The sequence below is a fragment of the Canis lupus genome, chromosome 1, assembly GCF_048164855.1.
Source record: "Canis lupus baileyi chromosome 1, mCanLup2.hap1, whole genome shotgun sequence".
In the NCBI taxonomy this organism is placed as follows: Eukaryota; Metazoa; Chordata; class Mammalia; order Carnivora; family Canidae; genus Canis; species Canis lupus.
This window is the reverse complement of record NC_132838.1, coordinates 41,540,649-41,564,174: the sequence shown is the minus strand read 5'-3', so window position 1 is coordinate 41,564,174 and position 23,526 is coordinate 41,540,649. Positions and strand designations below refer to the sequence as shown.

General features: G+C 39.7%; 1 pseudogene; it reads left to right on the top strand.

The window, feature by feature from the left end:
- The first annotated feature begins 1,418 nt into the window (after positions 1 to 1,418).
- Positions 1,419 to 22,012, top strand: LOC140604577 (zinc-regulated GTPase metalloprotein activator 1B-like; annotated as a pseudogene).
- Positions 22,013 to 23,526: the final 1,514 nt, after the last annotated feature.

Genomic DNA, 23,526 nt, shown 5'->3' with positions numbered 1-23,526 from the left:
GTGGCCACACATGCACATATACCAGCCACTGGTATCACAGTCCCTACATTCCACAGCTGGACTTCTCAGGACTAATTATCTTACAGTATGACAAGAGGAAGACTGACTTGGACAATAGCCCCAAACCTTTAAAGAATTCTCTGAGCCTTTTCTTCTCAAGGTGCTAACTCTCAAGTTTTAAAATAACACAATTTTATTCGAGCACCACATTAAAAGCCTTGCATTAAACTAGACCTCAGAGTCTCAATAAATAACTTAACTTTACATCTACCCATCTGAGATGCTAGCAAGCCTTGGTTGGAGTAGCTATCTCCCTTCCAGGGTAAGCAATAAACCCAGTTTTATCTTATAAGAAAAATAAAACAGACTTAACACAAAACAGAAAGCACAACAGTTGGGTGTGCATTAACTCTAAGGCATCCCTGTTTCCCCTACTGAAGAGAGTCAGGGTGTCAGACTCCTAAAATGCCCCTCTTTGAGGTCTTATAAAAAATATTTCCATGTTCCATGTCATTTTTGACAGTTTAACTATGAAATGTGTGGGCAGATTGAAATGGAGACTCAAAACTGGTTGGGTTCCAAAGAAAATTACCATAAATTGGAAATCTGAATATAGCTATTCATCTGTGGGCCTTGGGATATGAATAGATCATTAATTAGGGCCAGAAACAAAATGGTGCTGTCTCAGACACTATGGCAAAAAGCAAAGACTTTTCCTAACAAGCAGGAGGTCCTTGGCGGCAGGGGCTATGGCTGGTGCCCAACCCAGCTCCAGGCACATGGAAGATGATCCACAAATGAGGAGTGAATGAAAACAAGATTGGAGTAAAAGATTAGGGTTTGAGTCCCTCCTCTACCTCTGCCAGACAGCACAATCCTAGAAAAACCCTCCCAAATTCCAAATATCCACCTCTATCAAATAGGAACTAAAAACAACACACATCTCTTAAAATCATTATAAGAATTATAATAAGCTAATTCAGATAAAAAAATTTTTACAAGCTACAAATAGTTTGAAGAAGGAGAAGAAAGGAGAAGAAAGAAGGGAAATTAACATTCTCTTAATGCCTGTTACTTGCAAGCATACTAACAAAGACTTTTCCTATAGGTTACCTTGTGTAATAGAATAACAATGTGAATTACTACTAAGTATTCATTAGTGAATATGTGTTGATTGACTTATTTTCTTTTTTTTTCCTCTGAGAAGTACTAGATTTAAGTTGTTCTTTATTTTTTATATTTTTGTAAATTTATTTTTTATTGGTGTTCAATTTGCCAGATAGACTTATTTTCTAAGTGGATTCAGTTCTTTTCCCTGAATCCATCATCCCTTTGCTGGTGAAGTGGCCTGCTCCTAGACTAGAACTGCTCAAATCCTGCCTGTGGCTCCCACTTCATGGGATAAGCCACATCCTACGATGGGGATGCTAGGAGCTCGGGGTGCACCTCGGGGTGCAACAAGCACCCGAAATGCTGGGAAGCCAGGGGAAACGTGGGTAACTCAATTCAGGGGAATTATATCATGGTCTCTCATAAAATTCGGAGGGCTTTTGGTTTCTGACAGCCTCTTTTAAATCTAAGTTTGCCTTGGCAGGTAAAATGAACAAGTCGAACGAGCTGTGAACAAATAGTTCGATAATGAACCTGAAAAAAGATAAGCCAATTTACCTTTAAGGCTCAAACAGAACTTCTATAAAAATCTGTTAGTCTTCCTCCTCATCTTACCTGTTTTTCAACCACTCCCGCATTCCCCTTCTAGAAGATGGCAAAAGTATGTGCTAGCAAGTAAGATACCTAGATTTATTCAAGAAAGGACAACCATCCACCTCCCAGAAATGCTGTAGGAACTAAACTAGACAATATATTTAGATAAAAACAATAACTTTCGGAGTGCCTGGTTGGTGCAGTGGTTGAGCATCTACCTTTGGCTCAGGTCCTGATCCCTGGGTCCCGGGATCAAGTCCCACATCAGGCTCCCCATGGGGAGCCTGCTCTCCCTCTGCCTGTGTCTCTCATGAACAAATAAATAAAATCTTTAAAAATAATAATAATAATAATAACTCTCATTTATTAAGCACTTGCCATGTGCCAAGCGCCGTGTGAGGTGCTTTATGTGTGCTGATGCAATTTCTGTGAAATAGATATTATTATCCCCATTCTACAAATAAGGAAACAGAGATTCAAAGATAAATAATTTGTCCAAGGTAAGAAAGGTGTATTAAATAACAGACCTAGGAATGAAATCAAATCTGACTCTCAAATCTGTTCTTAACCAATACCCCGACTCTGTGGCCCACCCATAGCTTCTTACACTTACAACCACTCAGTACATGTCATGCCTGCTCTCTCCCCACAGAACTGCCAGCAAGGGAAAGCTTAATCACCTTCTTTCATGAAAACTTGCCAGTCAATTTGAGTGTGTGTGTATGAATATGTGTGTGTACAAATATATACGTGTGTGTGATCACTACTGATCTCTCAGACCACTGATGTACTTGGAAATCCTTTTTCTCACAAAGGCACAAACTAGACAATCTGAGTCACTCAGATTCCAATCACTTTTTTGGGCATAGAAGAATAAACAATGGTTTACAGTATCTGGAAGACTTGTTTGAATTCTGATTCCACCTCCTGGCCACATCAGTGGGTTTTCCAGCTGCACATAATAGAAACTATCTCTAGCAGGAAAAGCCTGTTGAAAGGGGGTCCCTCAGGACGGATGGGAGAACTGGAGATCCAGGCTTGCCACCGCAGAGACCAGAGCGAGCAAGTCCCAGCCGGGATCCCCCATAGAACATTCTGCTTGGAAAACCACACTCGCCCCACTGGGGACTCGCTCCAACGCTGCTGCTGTGAATAATGCACGTGGGGCCTCTATTTCTAAGACCGAAGCATTAGTCACCTGGCTCAGGTCTGAAGCCTGCCACCTCGCTGCCAGGGAACTGAAAGACAAAATACTGCCCTCACACTTCCCACTATGGAGCTAGATAGGTCGCCGGTGTCCCATAAACATTAGCTCCCTTCCCACCTTTCTCCTCCCAGCCCCATCCCTGAGGATTAATGAAGCTCACTGAGTCTACCAGACTGGCAAAGAGCCCAGCCACCAGCCAGCCTCTGCAAAGAACAAGCTGGTTGACAGAGAGCCATCCCCTCTTGACCCTTGCCCTCTCTTTGCTGGATGGGGCGGGGGGGGGGGGGGGGGGGGGGGGGGGGTTGCTTTCCCGGGGTGGCAGGATGTAAGATTTGTACAGCCTCTGAACAGTGTTAAACCACCCATCACAAAGGATGTTATTAGCACTCTGCTAGAAGTTTAATAACAGAAAGGCAGCAAATCAGTGCAGGAAGTATTCTGAGAATTTCTTTCAGAAGTAACAAGGAATGCAAAGAGAGCATTGCATTTGGTTTCAAGTCAAGCGAGTTCAAACCCAAGGTCTCTAACGCAGGTATCTACTTTTCAATTCACCTTTCTATGGAGAAAACGGAGAAAAGGAGGAAGTAATTTTCCTGACCAACTTGCAAGACTCAGGAGCCAAGTGGTTGCCATGGATAATGCTGCCCAAACAGGAGTCTGGCGTGGCAAGGGTAGAAATATGGTTGCATAAGGGAAGGGCAGAGAGGTGGAAGGCACCGAAGCTTCCACCCCACCTTTCTCTGCTCTGGCAAAAAGGCAGATCTGATATTGGTCTCCCCGGCCCTGTGCCCCCAGCATGCCTGCGTGTACAGGCTTCTTTCTCCCTATAAACGGAGTGCTGTGCAGAATTCTGCCTTCTTAAAGCTAGGTTCCCTCTCTCTGCAGAGCTTTCCTGCAGAGCTGGTCCTGATTCATAAGCTTAAACAAAAAAAAATGTATCCTCTTGCTATTTCTTTTCCTTTCACTCCGGATATATATCATCCTGGGTCTCACTGTGGGATAGCTAATGTGGTGGACACACTATAAGAGAAATCACACTTCATCCCAGATGACCACAAATATTCTCATCCGTTAGCACATAAATAGAGGGATCGTCTTGCAAGAATGAACTTCTGCTTTGCCCACCCCATCCTGGAATGAAGCAATCGTGTTTACAGAAGAAAACTCACAGCACAAGGTTCTGCTTCTTTCTGAAGCTGAAAGTAGCTTGATCAAAATGAATGACAAAAAAAAAAAAATGAATGAATGACAGCTCGAATTTGCAATGGAGAAATAGCTTAGTTGTTCCTAAGTATGCACCACAGTGGAATGAAATGATACTTCTTCCCCTTTTAAGATACTTCAGGCCACCTCTTTTCTCAGAAGTCCAATTCTTGAATTAAAAAATAGTTATAATTTGTATAGCCAGCAACATTCTTAATTCCAAGATGCAAGTTTCCTAGTTGCATTTTCTCCCATATTGTCTACTGGAATCAGATAACTTGCCAGCTGCAATGTCAGAAAGGAAAGAGAGAAAAAAACAAAAGATCCACAGTTATTACTGGATATCCATTGCCACTCAGGTAGGTTTTTAAAAACACAAACTATGGATCTTTTCAAAACCCAGACTTTAAGAATAAACAATGACCTGTTTCTGGCAAGACAGTATGTAGAGAGTTGTGGAAAAAATCATTCATTGAGCAATAATTTTATAAATCATCTTCAGAGAAGCTGTACTATAGAACTTTGCTCTATACATAGGATCAGAGACTTTCAGAGCCGAATGAAGCCTCATCTCATACCTGGATGAGCAAATTGATCTGTGCCAGTCAAATGGTCTGTCCCAGCGCTTATCAAAACCCATGTTCAGCTGCCCGGGCTCAAGAGGCCAACACTCAAGAGAGGAGTTTTGACTCTGAAGGAATGTGCGGTTTATACAGGAGGCCAGCCACCTGGGGAGAAAGCAAACTCTTATCCAAAGACCACCTTACTCTGTGCTTTCTGCCTAACCCAGGGATTTTTAAAGGGGTTTAATCAGTTAAGGGAGTGCAGTGGTCTGTGACATTCCCCCATTATGGGCAGACTGATGAGTTATCTGGGTGCTTGGAGGTTGTATGAGAAGTGCTGGTTTCGTGGCTCCGGGAAAGGGATAGGGGGACATTATGCAAGAAGGATTGGTTCCTTGATACCCAGGGGTTGTGCAAGAGTCCTCTGTCCTTTCTGCAAAGGACAGCGCAGTCTACAGATGCACAGAGGGAGGTCAATAAAGTCATTTCTGTGACCATAAAAAAGAAAAACATTTTGTGAACAGACTGCTGGGCTAATCAGAAAAGTAAGGGGGCCTCAAACAGACTTGCTGGCTTCTGTGGCCTAGGTACATTCTGGTCCTTTATTCCCTGAGGCCAGTGGTCTGCAAATCTCAAAGAAAGTAAATTAGTTCTTTTCCACATCAGGAACCATAAGTCAGCAAGCAAGGAGTGTGTTACCTTGAAGCAAGTCAACCCTTACGACCAGACAGATTGCTGTTAAAACAGGTCCCTTAGCAATAGTGACCAAGGAAGAAAAGGGACCCATCCACCTCTGACACTGGTGTCCTTCCACTGCACCAGCTGTGTACAGCAAGAATTAATATATTACCACTCAACTTGCTACATGGTAGGGGAGATCCATCAAAGGCACCAAGCCAGGACAAACAAAGGTTACCTAATAGAGACAGGTCAGAAATTGTTTGGCTGGGAGACAGCTATTTCTGGCAGTGATAGATTTTAGTTTAATTTGTATTAGAGTGACAAAGATACATGGATTTATCTTTAATCTCCACTCTGTAAGACCATTAGCTTTTCATTGTCAGACATACCCATTTGTTTAGTGTTCTGGTCAACCCTAATTTGTGTTTATAAATATTTCATCAAGTTTTTAAAATTTGTTTTGAATCTAAAATCATTAATATTATTATGACCTCAACTTATAACCAGGTTGCAGTCAAACTTTCATTTGCCCACTATTTTTATTTTTTAAGGATTTTTATTTTTAAGTCATCTCTACACCAAACCTGGGGCTTGAATTCACAAGCCCAAGACCAAGAATCACATGGCCTATCCACTGAGCCAGGCAGGAGCCCCTGACTGCCAGTTTTAGAACTGGGAACTTGCCCTCTATCAGAAACCATCCTACACGTGGGAACTGGATTCCCAGCTCATTCTTCCCAGGGCTCTCGATCCATATTGCACTACAGCAGCTCCACAAGCTCACTGAGCCCACTGGGCTTATGATTAAGAGGTCCTCTCCTTCCTGCACCCTCTTTCCTATGGAGGACAACACTATTCTCTTCCTTTCCTTCTTCCAGCCCTCACTTTAAAAAAAAGTTTTTTAATTAAAAAATGGAAACCAGATATGAAATTCCAACTGTCTGATCAAAACAAGAACCAATTCTATAGTGTTCATGAACCAATTTTTTTTTTCATTCGGATTCCTCCTACTGCTAAGTGAGAAGAACCTCTCCCAAACTCTCATTCTCCTCAGATCAATGGGCAGTGGACCTTGTGCTTTAGAAATTGAGGAAAATTTTGTATTACAAATCTGGTAGACAAAGAAGTTTCCTGAAAATTCCACCACTTTTCTCCTCACTCCAAGATATTTAGTTAAATAGCTTATTTATGCCACAGTGTATACAGGTATATACAGGCATATAGCGGCTTCAGAGTCAGACCAAACATGAGTTTAAATCCCTGCCCTATATCAGATTGGATAAAAAAGCAAGACCCAACGATATGCTGTCTGCAAGAGACTCACTTAGACCCAAAGACACCTCCAGATTGAAAGTAAGAGAGTAAAAAACCACTTATCATGCTAATGGACATCAAACGAAAGCTAGGGTGGCAATCTTTATATCAGACAAATTAGATTTTAAACCAAAGACAGTAATAAGAGATAAGGAAGGACACTATATCATAATTAAAGGGTCTATCCAATAAGAAGGTCTAACAATTGTAAATATTGATGCCCCTAACATGGGAGCAGCCAATTATATAAACCAATTAATAATAAAATTAAATAAATGGATAAAGAAGATGTGGTATATATACATATATATAATATTAATATATAATAATATTAATATAGAATTATTATAATTATACTAAGATAATATATATTATATATAATGTATATATGTAATATATATACCACATTCTATATATAATAGAATACTACTTAATTCTCAAAAAAATGAAATCTTGCCATTTGCAATGACATGGATGAAACTAGAGGATATTACGCTAAGCAAAAATAAGTCAATCAGAGAAACACAGTTATGATCTCATTCGTATGTGGAATTTAAGGAACAAAACTCCTAATTTACATTGCAACTGGTAAATGCCCTGTCACCAATATGTTCATCCCAATTAGAAGGTAGAGGAAGACTTTTTTAAAAGTACTCACCAGGGGCACCTGGGTGGCTCAGTCAGTTAAGCATCTGTCTTCCACTCAAGTCATGAGCTCAGGGTCCTGGGATTGAGCCCTGCATCAGACTCCCTGCTCAGCAGGGGAGCCTGCTTCTCCCTTTCCCTCTGCCCCTCCCCTCTACTTGTGCTCTCTCTCATTATCTCTCTCTCAAAAAAAATAAATAAAATCCTTAATAAATAAATAAATAGTACTCACCAAAGAACAGCAGTCTTTCAAAGATTTCTTTCAAGTTTAATTCTTCATGGTCTCACGGGGTGAAGAGAAGGGGTGTCAGCTCTCTTTCCTAGGAGGAGAGAGCAAGAATGAAGGAATGGCAAGCTCTGCTTTCCCAACCTGATTGGGACCCTCCAGCTCACCAAGCCCTATTCGCATCACAGATCAGTTTCCCAAGTACATCGAGAGGAACAATCACAAATACTTTTTGCTCCTAGGAGTACCTTGAAAACACTTCATCTGCCTATTCTTCATCCTGTCATCAAGAGTACTTGTAAGGGGCATAGGGATTTTCCCTATGCTAACTAGGAGGGCCATTCACTGAATCATGTGCAATTATTTTACAAAATTATTCATTCTCTTCTCTTGGTAAACTCTTCTGATTTGTCAAAACCTACCTCAGATACCACCACCTCTGCGAGGCTTTTCAGGACTTCTCATTCATTCAACAGACATTCATTAAGCACCTGTGATATGCTAATCGCCATGCTTTGTGTTGGAAGTACAGCGCTGAGCAGGATGGAAATGGCTCCTCCTCTGTGAATTTCACGTCTAGTACAAGGTGACATAGAGGCTTATGACAGTGAGATTCAACCTTATGGGAAATCGGAGAGGGCTTCTTTGAGGAAGCAGTGTTTTCCACGTTTTCTGTATTGTGCTTGCCTGCCATAGCAGTCATCACAGAGTTTGGAGACTAGGGACCCAATCTAACTGTGCATCAAAGATAGGGACACATGTCAATAACATACTAACCACAAAGCCTGGTGCATGGCAGTCTCCATTAAGAGATGTATGACCCAGCCCTGGCCCCTGCCCTGCATCACAAGTAGACCACAGTCACCTGGGAAAGACAAACATCTGTGATATCCCAACTGATATCAAATACATGTCATGGGTGAGGTGAGTTTTGGGGGGGATACTTAGAAATGGCTCTGTGCAACCCACCAGCAGGCCAGGGGTGTTACTTAGCTCTTGGGTCATCAGCCTCTGGTCCTGACAGAGGAACAGCCATAAAACAATGCCTTCAATTTGAGTGGTCCAACTTTGAGATTAGAAGGAACCCACACTTAAAAAATACTAAAGAGCCTCCCTGCCCCTAGCATGTCCCTCTCCCACTCATTGCCAGCAGCTAAGGTCCCAGATGCAGAGCTGTGTTGTTCTCTCCCTAGTGTGACTGCAGGGGGTGAGAAGTCAAGTCAGTACCCTTATCAGCCTTGTAAACTAAGTCCCGTGTGCAAGAGTGTTTCTTGGCCTTTCTAGAGCAGTCGCCTTCTTATCTCAGTTATTTTATCCCACACAAGGAGAGAACTCCTGGGGGCCATCGAATCTTCTCTGAGACCAGCACAATCTCCAGAGAATTTGCTGTCTTTCTAAAGAGCACACAGAATTAATTAGTATGAAATTAATTATGGAGGGCTGAAAACAATTGCCAACAGATAAGCTGCTTTAAACTGGCTTGTTCATACTCAAATTGTGTGTTCTTCATGAGACACTGCTCCATCAAGGAACTCTCTCCAGCATCAGGCTTAACAATGACTTCGAAAGTGTTGATGGGGCCGGAGCCAGCAGGATCTGAACAAATTCCCCTTTCTAAATATAGTCTCAGTGACATTTGAACTCCTACCAGCTGGGATGGGGCCAAACTATTAATAGCCAAAAAGAGGATGACTTGATAAGAAGTTCTAGAAAATCAAGACCAGAATAAATTTCTCGTTTGAGGACCTACTATTTTAAAATACTTATTTATTTGTTCATGCATCCCTTTACTCACTTATTCATGGATTTTACAACATTCCCCATGCCAGACACTGCTAGGTGACAGGGACACAGAGTCCTATATGCACAGCTCTCAATGCATCTCAGGAGAAAGAGATTCAAACACTTGGGAGAAAAATGAGGAATCCATGTGTGTCACCTCACAGAAGCACCTAGGAGAGGTTCCTCAGAGAGGTGACAAGGAGCTGGATAGTAAATGGAAGACAGAAATTCACCCGCCAAAATAAGGAGAGGCATTGCAGATAGAAGGACACACGAGTAAAACACTTACCTTGTGTAATCTTCAATTTCTTTAGGTATAAAGTGAGAGAAGACATACCCCCAACCTAATGACATTCCTGAGGGAATTAGAGAGCTATAGTGAGCACAACGCCTGACAATCATACGGCACTCCCAGGGCTCAGGCTTCAGAGGATCCTGGTTCCCAACAGTGGGGGGTGGATTGATGGAGGTTCTTTCTTATTCTTACCCATTGCTGTTGGTGGTCTGAGTGTGTGTTTCTAGCATGCATGGCTCAGAATTAGCCGGTAGCCAAGGAATAGAACAAAGCTTAGCAGTGGAAGCAAACTGATGAATCATTAAGTCATAGACCATGCAGACAAAGCAGCAGGCTTTGTCTGTTGTTTTTTAAAGATTTTATTTATTTATTTGAGAGAGACAGAGAGAGAAAGAACATGAGTCAGGAGGGGGGGAGCAGAGGGAGAAGCGGACTCCCCACTGAGCAGGGAGACTGATGTAAGGCTCCATCCCAAGACTCCAAGATCATGACCTGAACCAAAGGCACACCCTTCACCCACTGAGCCACCCAGGTGCCCCACAAAGCAGCAGTCTTGAAACTAGAATTGTTTGTTGTAAGCCCACATCCACCCCTTAACAAAGTGCCTTCAAGCACTGGACTCCACTTCTCTCTTTTGGTTTAAGTGTGGTAAAATACACATAAAATTTGCCATCTTAATTTTTAAGTATACAGTTCAGTGGTATTAAGTATCTTCACTTACTGTGCAGTCATTACCACCATCCATCCTCATAATTCTTTGTCTTCTAAAACTGAAATTCTACACCTATTGAATAACAGCTCTCCATTCTCTCCTACCTCCAGCTCCTGGCAACTGCCATTACACTTCCTGTCTTTATGATTTTGACTACTCTAAACTTCCTCATATAGGTGGAATTACACAATATTCTGTGTGCATGTTTGTGTATGTGACTGGTTTATTTTACTTAGCATAATGTCCTCAAGATTCATGTGTTTCCTTCTTTTTTAAGGCTGAATAATATTCCAGGGTGTGTATGTATACCACATTTTGCTTATCTTTTCATCCACCAATGGACATAAGTTGCTTCCATGTTTTAGTTATTGTGAGTAATGGTGCAATGAACGTGGTATACAAATACTTCTTTGAGACCCTGCTTTCAGTTCTTGTGCGTATATATTCAGAAGTGGAGTTACCAGATCATATAATAACTCTAATTTTTAATTTTTTGAGAAAATGCCATACTGGTTTCCACAGCAGATATACCATTTTTACATTCCAACCAACAGTGCACAAGGGTTCCAATTTCTCCACGTTCTCGCCAACACTTGATTTTGGTTCTTTTGCTTTCTTTTTTCTTTTTTTTAAAGATTTTTTATTTATTTACTTGAGAGAGAGAGAGCAGAAATGAGCTGAGGGGCAGGTGGAGATGGAGAATCAGATTCCTCACTGAGCAGGGAGACTAATGCAGGGTTCGATCCTGGGACTCTGGAATCATGATCTGAGCCGAAGGCAGATGCTGAACCTCTGAGCCACCGGGGCACCCCTGCTTTCCTTTTCTAATATTTTATTTTTAAGTAATCTCTACACCCAGAGGCTCGAATTCTCAACCCTGAGATCAAGAGTCTCATGCTCTTCCAGTTGAGCCAGCCAGGTGCCCCTTTTTTTGTTCTTTTGATAGTAGACATTCTAATGGGTGTGATGTGGTATCTCATCATAATTTTGATTTGTGACGTTGAACATCTTTTAATGTTTACTGGCCATTTCTGTATCTTCTTTGGAGAAATGTATGTCCAAGTCCTTTGCCCATTTTTAAATTGGGTTGTTTGTCTTTTTGTTGTTGAGTTTTAGGAGTTTCCTATATATTCTAGATTTTAATTATCATTTATAGATTTGCAAATATGTTCTCCCATTTTGGGGGTTGCCTTTTTCCTCTTTTGATGCACAATTTTTAAAATTTTTATGAAGTCAAATTTGTCTATTTTTTCTTTCATTACCTATGCCTTTGGTGTCATATCCAAAAAATCATTGCAAATCCAATGTCAAGAAGTATTTGTCCTATTTTTTTCCCAGGGTTCTGTTGTTTTAGGTCTTATATTGAGTTAATTTTTGTGCATGGTGTGAGGTAAGGATCCAGCTTCATTCTTTTGCATATGGATACCCAGTTTTCTTGGTACCATTTGTTGAAAAGCAGGTGTCTCTTTTTATTACCACTTTGAACTTCACATGTTACCTGGTTTGATCTAACAATCATGCCAGGCAAATACAATGAGTATTTTTATTTCTTTACTTTTAAGTGCATATCTTTATTGCTGAGGGACTGAGAAATTAAATCCCTTGTCTAAATCATACAGTTCATTAGCGGGAGAACAGGAACTAATATTATGGACAGCACAATCTTCTTCATTCCCATTAGATCATGTTTTTCTGAACTTTTTAATTGGCTATTGCTAGGATGGGGAGTAGGAAGGAATAGCCAAGGTTAAATCAAGAAGGAAAGTATATAAAGCCCAAACCACATTCTTTAATTAGAAGTTTTCTCTTTGTGCTTCAGTTTCCTTGGATGTCAAATGAGATTGTTAGCAAGAATTCCAAATGTTTCCCCTAAAGTATCACTAATGGCAGAAAAATGTGAACAAGCATTTGCTTTACATCTAAAGGCCAAGACATCCAACCCAGGCACGGCTCTGCAAGACAGAAGATTCTTTAAAATCCCTTGTTTTCACTGAAAAAAAAAAAAAAAATCATGTGCAGGTCTGCATTTTGCTCCATAATATACTTGGATTTGTTTTTAATATTAGTAAGCTTATCCCATACAAATTTCTGGCTAAAATAGATTCTCCAGGGCAATATGTGGCCTTTTCCTGTGGCTTTTTTTTTTTTTGTACTCCCTGTCACTCAGCAGCTGCACACACCTCAGTGTGAGATGCAGACAATTATAAATCTCTTAAATCTCCATCCCCACATCTTATCATCCCGTACTTGGGCTTCAAAAAAAAAAAGGTATGAAATCATACTCACATTTGATAATGAGTATTGAGGAGTGAACAATTAAAGTAATGATTCTTACATTTACATAAGCTCCACAATGAGCAGAACCTGCCCCACCCCCCCTACCCACACCAGCCTGGCCCAGGACCCAAGTATCTCCTGAGAAAGGATCAGTCAGATACCAGGTAAAGAGTTGTCTACCTGAAAGTCATACTTGCTGCATGCCGAATGAACGACTATCCTATTGATTTTCAGTGTAGAGTGCAACAACTAGGACTTCAGATTAGATGTGAATCACTACTCTATCACTCACTAAGCACTAAACTAGTCTATTGTGAACTTCTTATGAAAAACATCTAGGCTTCTTTTGATAGCTCTGAGTAACCGAAAGGAATCCTAAAACTGTCTTTAAGCTCTTCCTTTCATGGAAGTCCCTCGTGCATGGATAGGCATCTGCTCAGTTTGGTCAATTTTCATATGTCAAAGCTACAGTTATAGCTGCTGAGACTTTCCAGTTTTTCAATTTTCTAGACGGGCAGCACTTAGATTAAGATGGAGGGTGATAGTTAATGAAATCTTTTTTTAACCTAAGAGATGTTTCATTTGCCTAGATTTTCATTATTTCTGAACTGTAGGGTAGTTTAGTGTATTACAAAAGGTCATAAAGACATTTATTTGTTCCCTTGAAATTACGTTAACTAAGAAAAAAGAGTATAGGACAGTATATAAACCCTTATCACAGAAACAGATACTGAAAGGTAATCTATGGGCCCTGTGTAGCATTGAACATTCATGAGATCCTGGCATCTATGAAGTTGCTTATATTTCCAGGGTTTTGGTTTTTTTTTAAAGATTGTATTTATTTATTCATGAGAGACACAAAGAGAGAGAGGCAGAGACACAGGCAGAGGGAGAAGCAGGCTCCATGCAGGGAGGCCGATGTGGGACTTAATCTCAAGACCCCAGGATCATGCCCTGAGCCAAAGGCAGACGCTCAACCACAGTTTTTAAAAAGTATCATCTCTGTGAGAGTTAAAAATGGTTTAATTAAATCATATAATTTTAATTAATTATATTTCAATTATTACTCATTCATCTTTACCCATCTCCAATATTTATTATAGTCAAATGTACATTTCTCTGAAACTAAATTTTCCTTGGGCACTGAAGTCACTGTGTGTATCGTGCCCCAAGGTTAATTCATTTCCAGGGGTCATTTCCCCTAAGTATTGTGAAAGACTGTAGTGTTGACAGACACTGTAAATAAGAACATTTTTTCATTCACCAAATACGAAAATCCTGGAAGCACTTCTTATTGTTTGAGAATCCACAGCAAAAAAATAAAGTTTTTTGTCTCTGTTTTTGTTTGTTTTGTTTTATTAATGTGACTCATTAAGCTTTATAAGAACAATCCAGATGAGGGTAACAAAACCATCTACAACCACTTTCCCAAACCATGCCCATTCACCTAGCTGAAGACTAAAGAACATTTTTTCACTTGGTTGCCATGAAAGACTAACTACTTTCACCTGCAGGCCTCTGCTCACACTTTTTTCTCACCCTCTAAAAAGACTGGCTACATTCAACCTGTCTTCCACTTCACCATTTAATGGAAGTGCCCTCTGGTGTTACTCTTAATTTTAGCAACCAAAATCATTGGTTTCTGTGTCCTGATCCAAAGTGCTTAATAGCAGGAGTTTTATACTTAAGTAGCATCCAGAGATACATTAAAAGTATGACTTGAAAAGAGAGAAGAAAGAAAATGAAAAGAAAGAAGAAAGAAAGAAAGAAAGAAAGAAGAAAGAAAGAAAGAAAGAAAGAAAGAAAGAAAGAAGAAAGAAAGAAAGAAAGAAAGAAAGAAAGAAAGAAAGAAAGAAAGAAAGAAGAAAGAAAGAAAGAAAGAAAGAAAGAAAGAAAGAAAGAAAGAAAGAAAGAAAGATGGATGCCTAGAAGCCAGACTCTCTAACCCACTTACTTAATAAAATGCTGATAAATATCTTCTTCCAGTGCCTCACACTCTCCAGTAGTGGACTTGGAGGTAGGACAACTCCCTCAAAAAAAAAAAAAAAAAAAAAAAATCAGGACCCAGAGAAATCAAATGACTTGCCAAGGTAATATAATGAGTAGGTTTATCATGCAGATCCTCTGCTACCATATAATAAAAAGTGCTAAAATTTCCAAACTACTTTTCACGAGCCAGATACTATGCTAAGTCTTTTATATACATTCTCTTATCTGAACCTCACAGCAAATGTTCTGAAGTAGGTACTATCATTATACATATTTTACAGAAAGAGAAAAATAAGCTATGGAAGAGGGGTTGAGGAAACTTATATGCTCAGGGTCACACAAATATAGGTTTTGAATTAGGTAGCATGATTCCAGAACCTATGCTTGAAACCACTATTATGCTTGAAGCCTTCATAGAAATGTATGCATAGTTGGAGGTATGTAGCTATATAGACACAAATAATGGATCTGCACGTACTTATGTATGTATGATATACCGAAGGGCAAGATACAGAGAAACAGATGAAGGAAGAAATTCATGGATTGAGATGGATTTAGTGGACACAGTTTTTTTGAGTAGGCAACTCTACACTATACTGCCTGAGGATGTTTTGCACTCACGCACAAACATAAGGAAGCGGTTACTTAGGTAAGGTTAGGTTGGGATGGGGTGATGGAGAGCTGCTGAGGTGGCTCGCAAAATTCTGCTTCTTAACCTGGATGGTGGATACATGGGTGTTTGCCTTACAACATGTCATTTAACTCACTAAGCCATACCAGAAAATAAATAACATCATAATGGCATGTACCTGGGGCCGATGGGAGGAAGCAGTTCCTAACAACCATCCCATCTTCTTTCCAGTGTGCCTTTCTATACTATAGAGACATAAAAACCAAAAACTGTATTTCCCAGACTCCTTCATAACCAGAGTCCTGGATGTGATTTTGATTCTGTCAATCAAATGTGGCAAAGTTGGAGCAGAGGCCAGGCTTCTGTTGTTCCTTCTGGCAAGCCTGGTTGTGGAGACATGTGGTATTTCTGTAGGAGCATTAGCAGAGGTCCTGGGCTCTGATCACTGGCTTTGACGTGTTGAGAGCAGGGCACGTGGCACATGGCATCCATTTGTGCAGATCATCGCAGGCTCGGTGTGGCTCTGGAGACAGCACCAGCAGCTGTGGCTTCTGATTGTGGTGACCTCCTGCTTACAGTAGTTTCTTATCCTTGTCTTGGTGGCTTCCTAATTGTAGCAGTAGCAGGATGGTAATGGAACCAGCAGCTTTTTCATCATAGAAGGAGTAACCTTCTTTGTGGTTTATGCAGGCTCTGGACAGACTCATGGGGCAAAGCAAACAAACATTGAAGTCCAGAACTTGCCAAAGGCAGGGACACTGATAAACCCCCTCTTCTTTGGGTGGGAGTCCTGAGAGACTAAACCCTAGGTTAAGATGAACTACAGTAAACCTGTCCTCCAACAGACTACAGTCCAGCTTCAAAGAGTCTATATAGCCAAAAATATCTTAATTCCTAAAATGTAATGAAAGCAATTCTGGATTCAGAGCTACCAAGTACCTGAAAGAAGTCATTTATGGAGGAAGGAAATAATCATCCTAGACTTCTAATTCTTTCAGCAATAGTTTTCAAAATATAATGCCCAGCACACTGACAAAGATAGCCAAGCACAGGGGGAAATAAAATAACAAGAATGAGAACCAGCAGAAACATACAACAGAAACAGAAAACACACCAAAGATCTAGATCAGTGCTTAAATGGAAGTATAATGCAAGCCACAAATGTGGGTCACATATGCAACTTTAAATTTTCTAGTAACCACATATAAAGAGTAAAAAGAAACAAATGAAATCAGTTCTTAAAACTGTTTTATTTAAATCAGTTTAACTCAAATTTTTATTTAACCTGAACTTTTATTTCAACATGTAATCAACATAAAAATTAATAATGAGATAGTTGACATTTTTATACTATTCAAAAATCTAGTGTGCATGTTACACTTGTAGTACATCCCAATTCAGACTAGCCATGTTTCAAGTGTTCATTAGCTGAATGTGGCTAGTAACTTGTATATTGGATCTTGTAGCTTTAGGTTTTAGAATAACAGGCAGGAGTGTTGAAATACCTATGCTTAATGAACTTTTAAAAAGTGAGGTTGAGGGATACCTGGATGGCTCAGTGGTTAAGCCTCTGCCTTTGGCTCAGGGCATGATCCTGGAGTCTCCAGATCGAGTCCCACATTGGGTTCCCTGCATGGAGTCTGCTTCTCCCTCTGTCTGTGTCTCTGCCTCTCTCTCTCTCTCTCTGTGACTATCATAAATAAATTTAAAAAAATTTAAAAAAAAATAGATTTAGATCTGGAAATTATATAAAAGTAAAATAAGATATTTGAAATATGGAATAATCTATCATTTTAAAATTGAATAGCTGAAATTAAGAACTCAGCAAATTCCTTTAATAGCAGATTATACATGGCTCAAGAGAGAATTGTCAACTGGAAGGTGAATCAGAAGAAATTATCCAGAATAAGGCACAGAAAGACCAAAGAGTAGAAAAATATAGAAGAGTGAGAGACAGAGCAAACACCATGAAATGGTTCACCCCACATTTAACTGTCATCCTAAAGGGAGAGGTAAAAGAAAAGAGGGACAAGGTCATATTTGGAAAGATAATAGCTGAGAATTTTTCAAAACTGTTTACAAGTCTATTGTCAATTTGATTGTCTTCCCACTAAAGGTAACTGTATTAATCGTTGCTTTTAGATTTTTTCCCCTTTCTCTCTTTGAGGATCTCAAAGATTTTCTGCAATTTCACCATATTGTACCTTCAAGTGAATTTATTTTTCTATATCCTACTTGGTATTTCTTGTGTTTCCAGAAATTGAGGATTAATGTCAATTAAGTCAGGAGTTTCCTTTGGCAGAGCATCATCTATAGGGTATCTCTGCAGCCTATTTGAGGTTGTGCTCTAGAGGGATATTATGTTTGATTCTGCTAGATGCGCATGGATCTCTACCAGCCAGAAATTTTTTTAGGTTATTTTGTGGCTTGAGATACCTGGATCGGTCAGCCAGGCAGAGTAAATTCTAAACTGAAAGCCAAATAAGGACAGCTTATAGTTATTCATTCTTAGGATAGTCTTTTGTTTATTTTCTTTTTACACACAGAACCCAGGCCAAGACAGAGAAATGTGCCTGCTGTGTTCTTTTGTAGTATCTCCTTGTGCACCTGAGCAGATTTTTTTTTCCTAACCCACCTTTTTACTATACCTCAGCTTTATATGTGGTCTCAGTTCCAACTCCTCACCTTGATAAAGCCCATAGCCTAATCCCTGTCCCTAACTAGGAATAAAATCTAAAACCCTGGCATACCGAGGCCAACAACCTCCACCTTCCCTACCTTCCCACCAACCTTTGGAAAACTCAGTGTCCACCCTTAGCTTACCATTCTGCTTTTTAGCATTTTTTTTTTCATGTTTGGCCCCTATAAATTTCCCTCTCATGCAAACTCAGTTAGTTGTACTTTTTTTTTTTTTAAGATTTTATTTATTTATTCATGAGAGACACAGAGAGGGAGAGGGAGAGGCAGAGACACAGGCAGAGGGAGAAGCAGGCTCCATGCAGAGAGCCTGACATGGGACTCGATCCCGGGACTCCAGAATCACACCCTGGGCGGAAGGCAGGCACTTAACTGCTGAGCCACCCAAGGATCCCCAGTTAGTTGTACTTTTTAAAAAGGATTTATATATTCCTCCCACCTTGGAGATGGGGAGCCAAAACTCTAAACCTAAAATGCCATACCTCTCAGTTAAAGACGGATAAATTTATCCTGAATCTTAACCAGTTAAAACACATAGGAATAGCATCAATGAATGATTCTCATGTGGTCTTATCCAGGTTAAACTTGAAGGGAATAAAATCTAACCTGACCTATGTCAGCTGAGTGGAATTTATTTATAGCAACATAAAGATAAACATTACATTTTTCTCAATATTTCCCCCTTCCCTTCTCCCCATATAAGCAAGTAGGTTTTGGGGCTCCTTTCTTCAGGAGAGATTCACAGCAGAGTAGAAAAATAGAAAAGACTCCTTTCTTTTTTCTAAAATCCTAAGCTCTGAGAGAAAGGCCTAAACAGTGTCTTCAAGAAACATCAAGAGATTTCCCCCCTACTAGAGGGAACCCAAGGGGATGGTGACAAATGAGTCAAAGAACTCTTAGACAAATGTTCATTATATGAAGAGCAGCAGTGCACCACCATCTGACACCCCTGTTTACAATTCATGTATTTCTCCCACAGGTTTCTTCTCTTTTTCCTCCCCTCCTCCACCTCCTCCTTCTTCTCCAGGGCATGTCCCTGACTACTCATGCTATGGCCCAATCAATTCTCTCTTCTGCCAATGGCTACCAAACAAGTGATTAGCCCTGCCTTTGAGAGAAAATGAGCATCACCTTCAGTAACTTTGACTCACTCGTGGAGTACCGGTGACTGGTTAAATGTTTTCTAGGAGGGAAGCAGAGAGGCTATTAAGATGGTGAAGATGAGGGGTCCTGGGTTGCTCAGTTGGCTGGGCATCTGACTCTTGATCTTGAGTGGGGTCATGATCTCAAGGTCATGAGATCAAGCCTCATGTTGGCCTCCACACTGAGCATGGAGCCTGCTTAAGATTCTCTTTCTGTCTCTCCCGCCCCCATCCCATTCACATGATTTCCCTGTAAAATAGATAGATAGATAGATAGATAGATAGATAGATAGATAGATAGCAGAGATTAATCTTTTTTTGGCTCAAAATGGAGACCAAGAAGGGCCCTTACCAAAAAAAAAAAAAGAAAAGTAAGAGAGAATTCAAATAACATCGGGTAAGAATATTCTTTAAGCAGAAACCGAACAGAAAGCAAGCACACTGCTTTGAAATAAGGTTTACTGTTACAAAGAGTTAAGAAATATTTTTTTTTAGTTAAGAAATATTTTGACAATAGTTAAAACGGATGACATTCTCTGACAAAAGCAATTTTTTTAAGTATTCAATATTGTGGGGAAAATGTAATATACACAAAAAATCAGAAAAACTGGAAAATAAAATTATCGGATTAGTAAATACAGATGTAATTAAATGTTTAGCACATTTCTGCTACTAAAGCAAAACATTTTCATGAAAATGTATATTACTAGCTATTAATATTATGCCCATACATCTTTCTTTACAGATAAATATTAATTCCCTTAATTAATAATTTTCATCCATTACTGCAGAAATCAGAGACTTAACTGTTGTTTGTCATTGTTGCTGCTGTTCTTTGCTTGTTAGTTTGTTAGGAGGAGCAGGAACCTTACCAAGAATGCTTTGCAAAAAAAATTTGAAATCATTTGATTTCTAACAGAAAATTTTCCTAGTTTTCTTGCTCCATTGTTGCTATGCCACATGGTGTCTGCCCACTGTAGCTGAACAGTCAATTATGCAGTTTCTAGGCAGAAAAATGCTCACATTGCACGGAAGTGTCTAAGCATCCCATGGTAACTCTGGTAATATGTATTTTCATTGTTCATTTGAACTCGTAAAGGTACAATTCTCCTGCTCTTACATGTTTTCCTATAGCGCCACCCTGCATGGTAAAGCCAAAATTAATGATTTCTCCTCAAAGGCAAAGTTTTACTACAATTTACACAGTTATGTATATTTTTAAATGTATTTTAAACTATTTAAAAAATATTTGTTACATTTCTATATTAGACTTTCTCATTCTTAAAAACCTTAATTTCTTGTGAAATTAAGAAGGAAAGTCTGGGTGCTGCAGATGAGGAAGAGGAACAGAGGGAGGAGGACTGTCCTGAATTGGTTCCTATTGAGACGAAGCTAAGAGAGGAGGAGGAAAAGTCTGGTCCCGGCACTATGATCCCGTCACACTTATCACCGGCTATTTAGGTAACTAACCTGATCAGAAAATGCCATAAATGCTGGCATCCTGCGAATTTGGGAGCTGCCGGTGCCTCTTCACCTTAGGCACCGGGGTCTTCTGGCAGACAGCAAATATCTCTGAGGTACTAGGAAGACAACACTTCTGAACTATATTTTGACAGAGGAACACAGTAAAAGAGTAGCAGTTATTTTAAATGAATTTGGGGAAGGAAGTGCAGTAGAGAAATCTTTAGCTAACAGCCAAGGCGGAGAGTTCTATGGAAAATGGTTGGACCTTAGAAACAGTTGCCCCTGCTGTTCAGTAAAGGACAATGGCCTTAGGACTACTGAGAATTTGATGCAGAAGGAGAAATTTGAGTACATACTACTAGAGACCATTGGGTTAACAGCTATGGCTGCTGGAGCTTCTATGTGTGGGTTGATGCTGAATTAGGAGTTGATATTTATCTTGATGGCATCATAACTGTTGTGATTTCAAAATATGGATTAAAACAATTAGAAGGGACGCCTGGGTGGCTCAACGGTTGAGCGTCTGCCTTTGACCTAGGGGATGATCGTGGGGACCCAGGATCGAGTCCCACATTAGGCTCCCTGTATGGGACCTGCTTCTCCCTCTGCCTATGTCTCTGCCTCTCTCTCTCTCTCTCTCTCTCTCTGTCTCTCATGACTGGTTGAATAAAATCTTAATTAATAAATAAATAAATAAATAAATAAATAAATAAATAAATAAATAAATAAATAAAACAATTAGAAGAAGAAAAACCTGATGGCCTTATCAATGGAGCTTCTAGGCAAATTGCTTTGGCAGATATCATCATCATTAATAAAACGGTTTCAGAAAAGGATTTAAGCAAATTAAGAATAGCCATTAGAGGGATCCCTGGGTGGTGTAGCGGTTTAGCGCCTACCTTTGGCCCAGGGTGCAATCCTGGAGACCCAGGATCGAATCCCACGTCGGGCTCCCAGTGCATGGAGCCTGCTTCTCCCTCTGCCTCTCTCTCTCTCTCTCTCTCTCTCTCTGTGTGACTATCATAAATAAATAAAAATTAAAAAAAAAGAATAGCCATTAGATCAATAAATAGACTAGGAAAAATTTTAGAAACACAAAGATAGAGTTGATCTCTTGAACACATTAGATCTTCATGCCTTTGACAGTCTTTCTAGACCAAGTTTGCAGAAAAAACTTCAGCACGTGCCAACAACACAGCCTCACCTTGATCAGAGCATCATTACGGTGACATTTGAAGTACCAGGAAATCCAAAGGAAGAAAATCTGAATGTATTTATTTAGAATCTTCCATGGGAGAAGAATGTGAGAAACAAGGACGACGACTGCATTGAGGTCCTATGGGGCTAAAGAGGCTGGTATCAAAGACAAATCAAAACAGGCAATTGTCCAGGGATCCTGAGACAACAGTTTATAGCTACTGTAACTGAAACAGAGAAGTAGTGGACAACACATTTCAAAGAAGATCAAGTCTGTCCATAACACTAGAAGCATTTCTTATCCCAGAGATCAGGTGTCAATTTGGGGGTAAGTTTCCTACTGGGTGTATTTAAAGCATCTATTCTATGCATCACTTCTGCTATGAATTCCAGCGTACTTTAAATAGCGTTTATTTTATGGAACACGTAAGATGTAGCAAATAAGTACGCAAAAATTTGACATTCATACAATAAAATATAATGTCTCTGGGGGAAAAAAAGAAGTAAACAGTAGTGGACTGTATCTTATCCTAGCATTCCTAATGGACTGGCAGATTTATAAATATTCTTTACAATTTTTAGAAATACATGCTTCCTCATAGTAAAGTTTTAGGTGTGGCACAGGGCACACTTACCAACTGACCCAAATATCATGAGTTCCTCTGTTAAAGGAAGCCAAAAGGAGATAAATCTAGGTTTGGTAAGTAAATAAATATACATACAAATATATAAAAATTTTAAGATGGAACAATTCACTAAGTTTCTGTTAGAGTCCTAAAAATATCTGGTTATACCTGATTAAGTCAGCTCAGTTTGTTTTTCCAGGTGCTGTTGCTCTACAATGTGGCTATTTATTTCTCAAAGCCTAGAATTAACATTAGTGTTTCCAATGACTAAAGGGAATTGGATACTTGATTAACTATCAGACTTATAATAAATTGACCATTATGTCGGCTGATTTTATAAAATTTATAAAAGATAAAAATGATCCTACGTGAAAGTGATGTAATCCAGCTCCAACCCTCACTTAGTCTCTCATAGCTAAAGTGTGGTGGCTGAAAAAAAAAAAAAAAATCACTCCATTTTGTCCGCTCTGAAACCTGAAGGTAGTGCTGCTTAGAAATATGATTCTCTATAGAATTTACAGGTTGCTAAGAGGATACATAGCTGCAGCAAAATCATTCATCTGTTTTTACTTCCATAGCCTGGGAACACGCCTTATAATTTGCCAAATGCCCAGGTGCTTCTTATACACTTCCATCAATAAGGGACTTGAAATTACTTGCATTCAAAAAGAAGGGGAGGATCGCCTATAAATTATATCGCAACAACTTTGATTTTTATAAAAGGTGGAGGGAAGGAAAACTAGCAGTACCTGAACAAAAGAAAACGAACAAACTCCTCATACCCATAAGCACATCTATCGTTTGAAAAAGTGTTTAAAATTTTCCTCGAACTCCATGAACTATAACTGTTAACAATAGCCTAGCACAAGATCAACCAGATGGATCTAATGTTGCTAGAACATTAAGAATCTCTGCCTGACCTTGCATCAAGATGTAAAACTGCACTTAGCATGTTTGCTACCATAATACCTCTGTGTCACAGGGTCTACAGGGTCCTGTGGCCCAAGAAGCAGGTCCAGGCCACACACTCACCCGTGTATGCCTATGGCTGCTTCCCTGCTGGCAGCAGACATGAGTAGTTACAACAGAGGCCTATGCCCTATTTAATATCTGCAGAGAATCTGTGCACCAGGTTCACACCCCTGAATCCTCAGCTTTTAGGGTCAATACT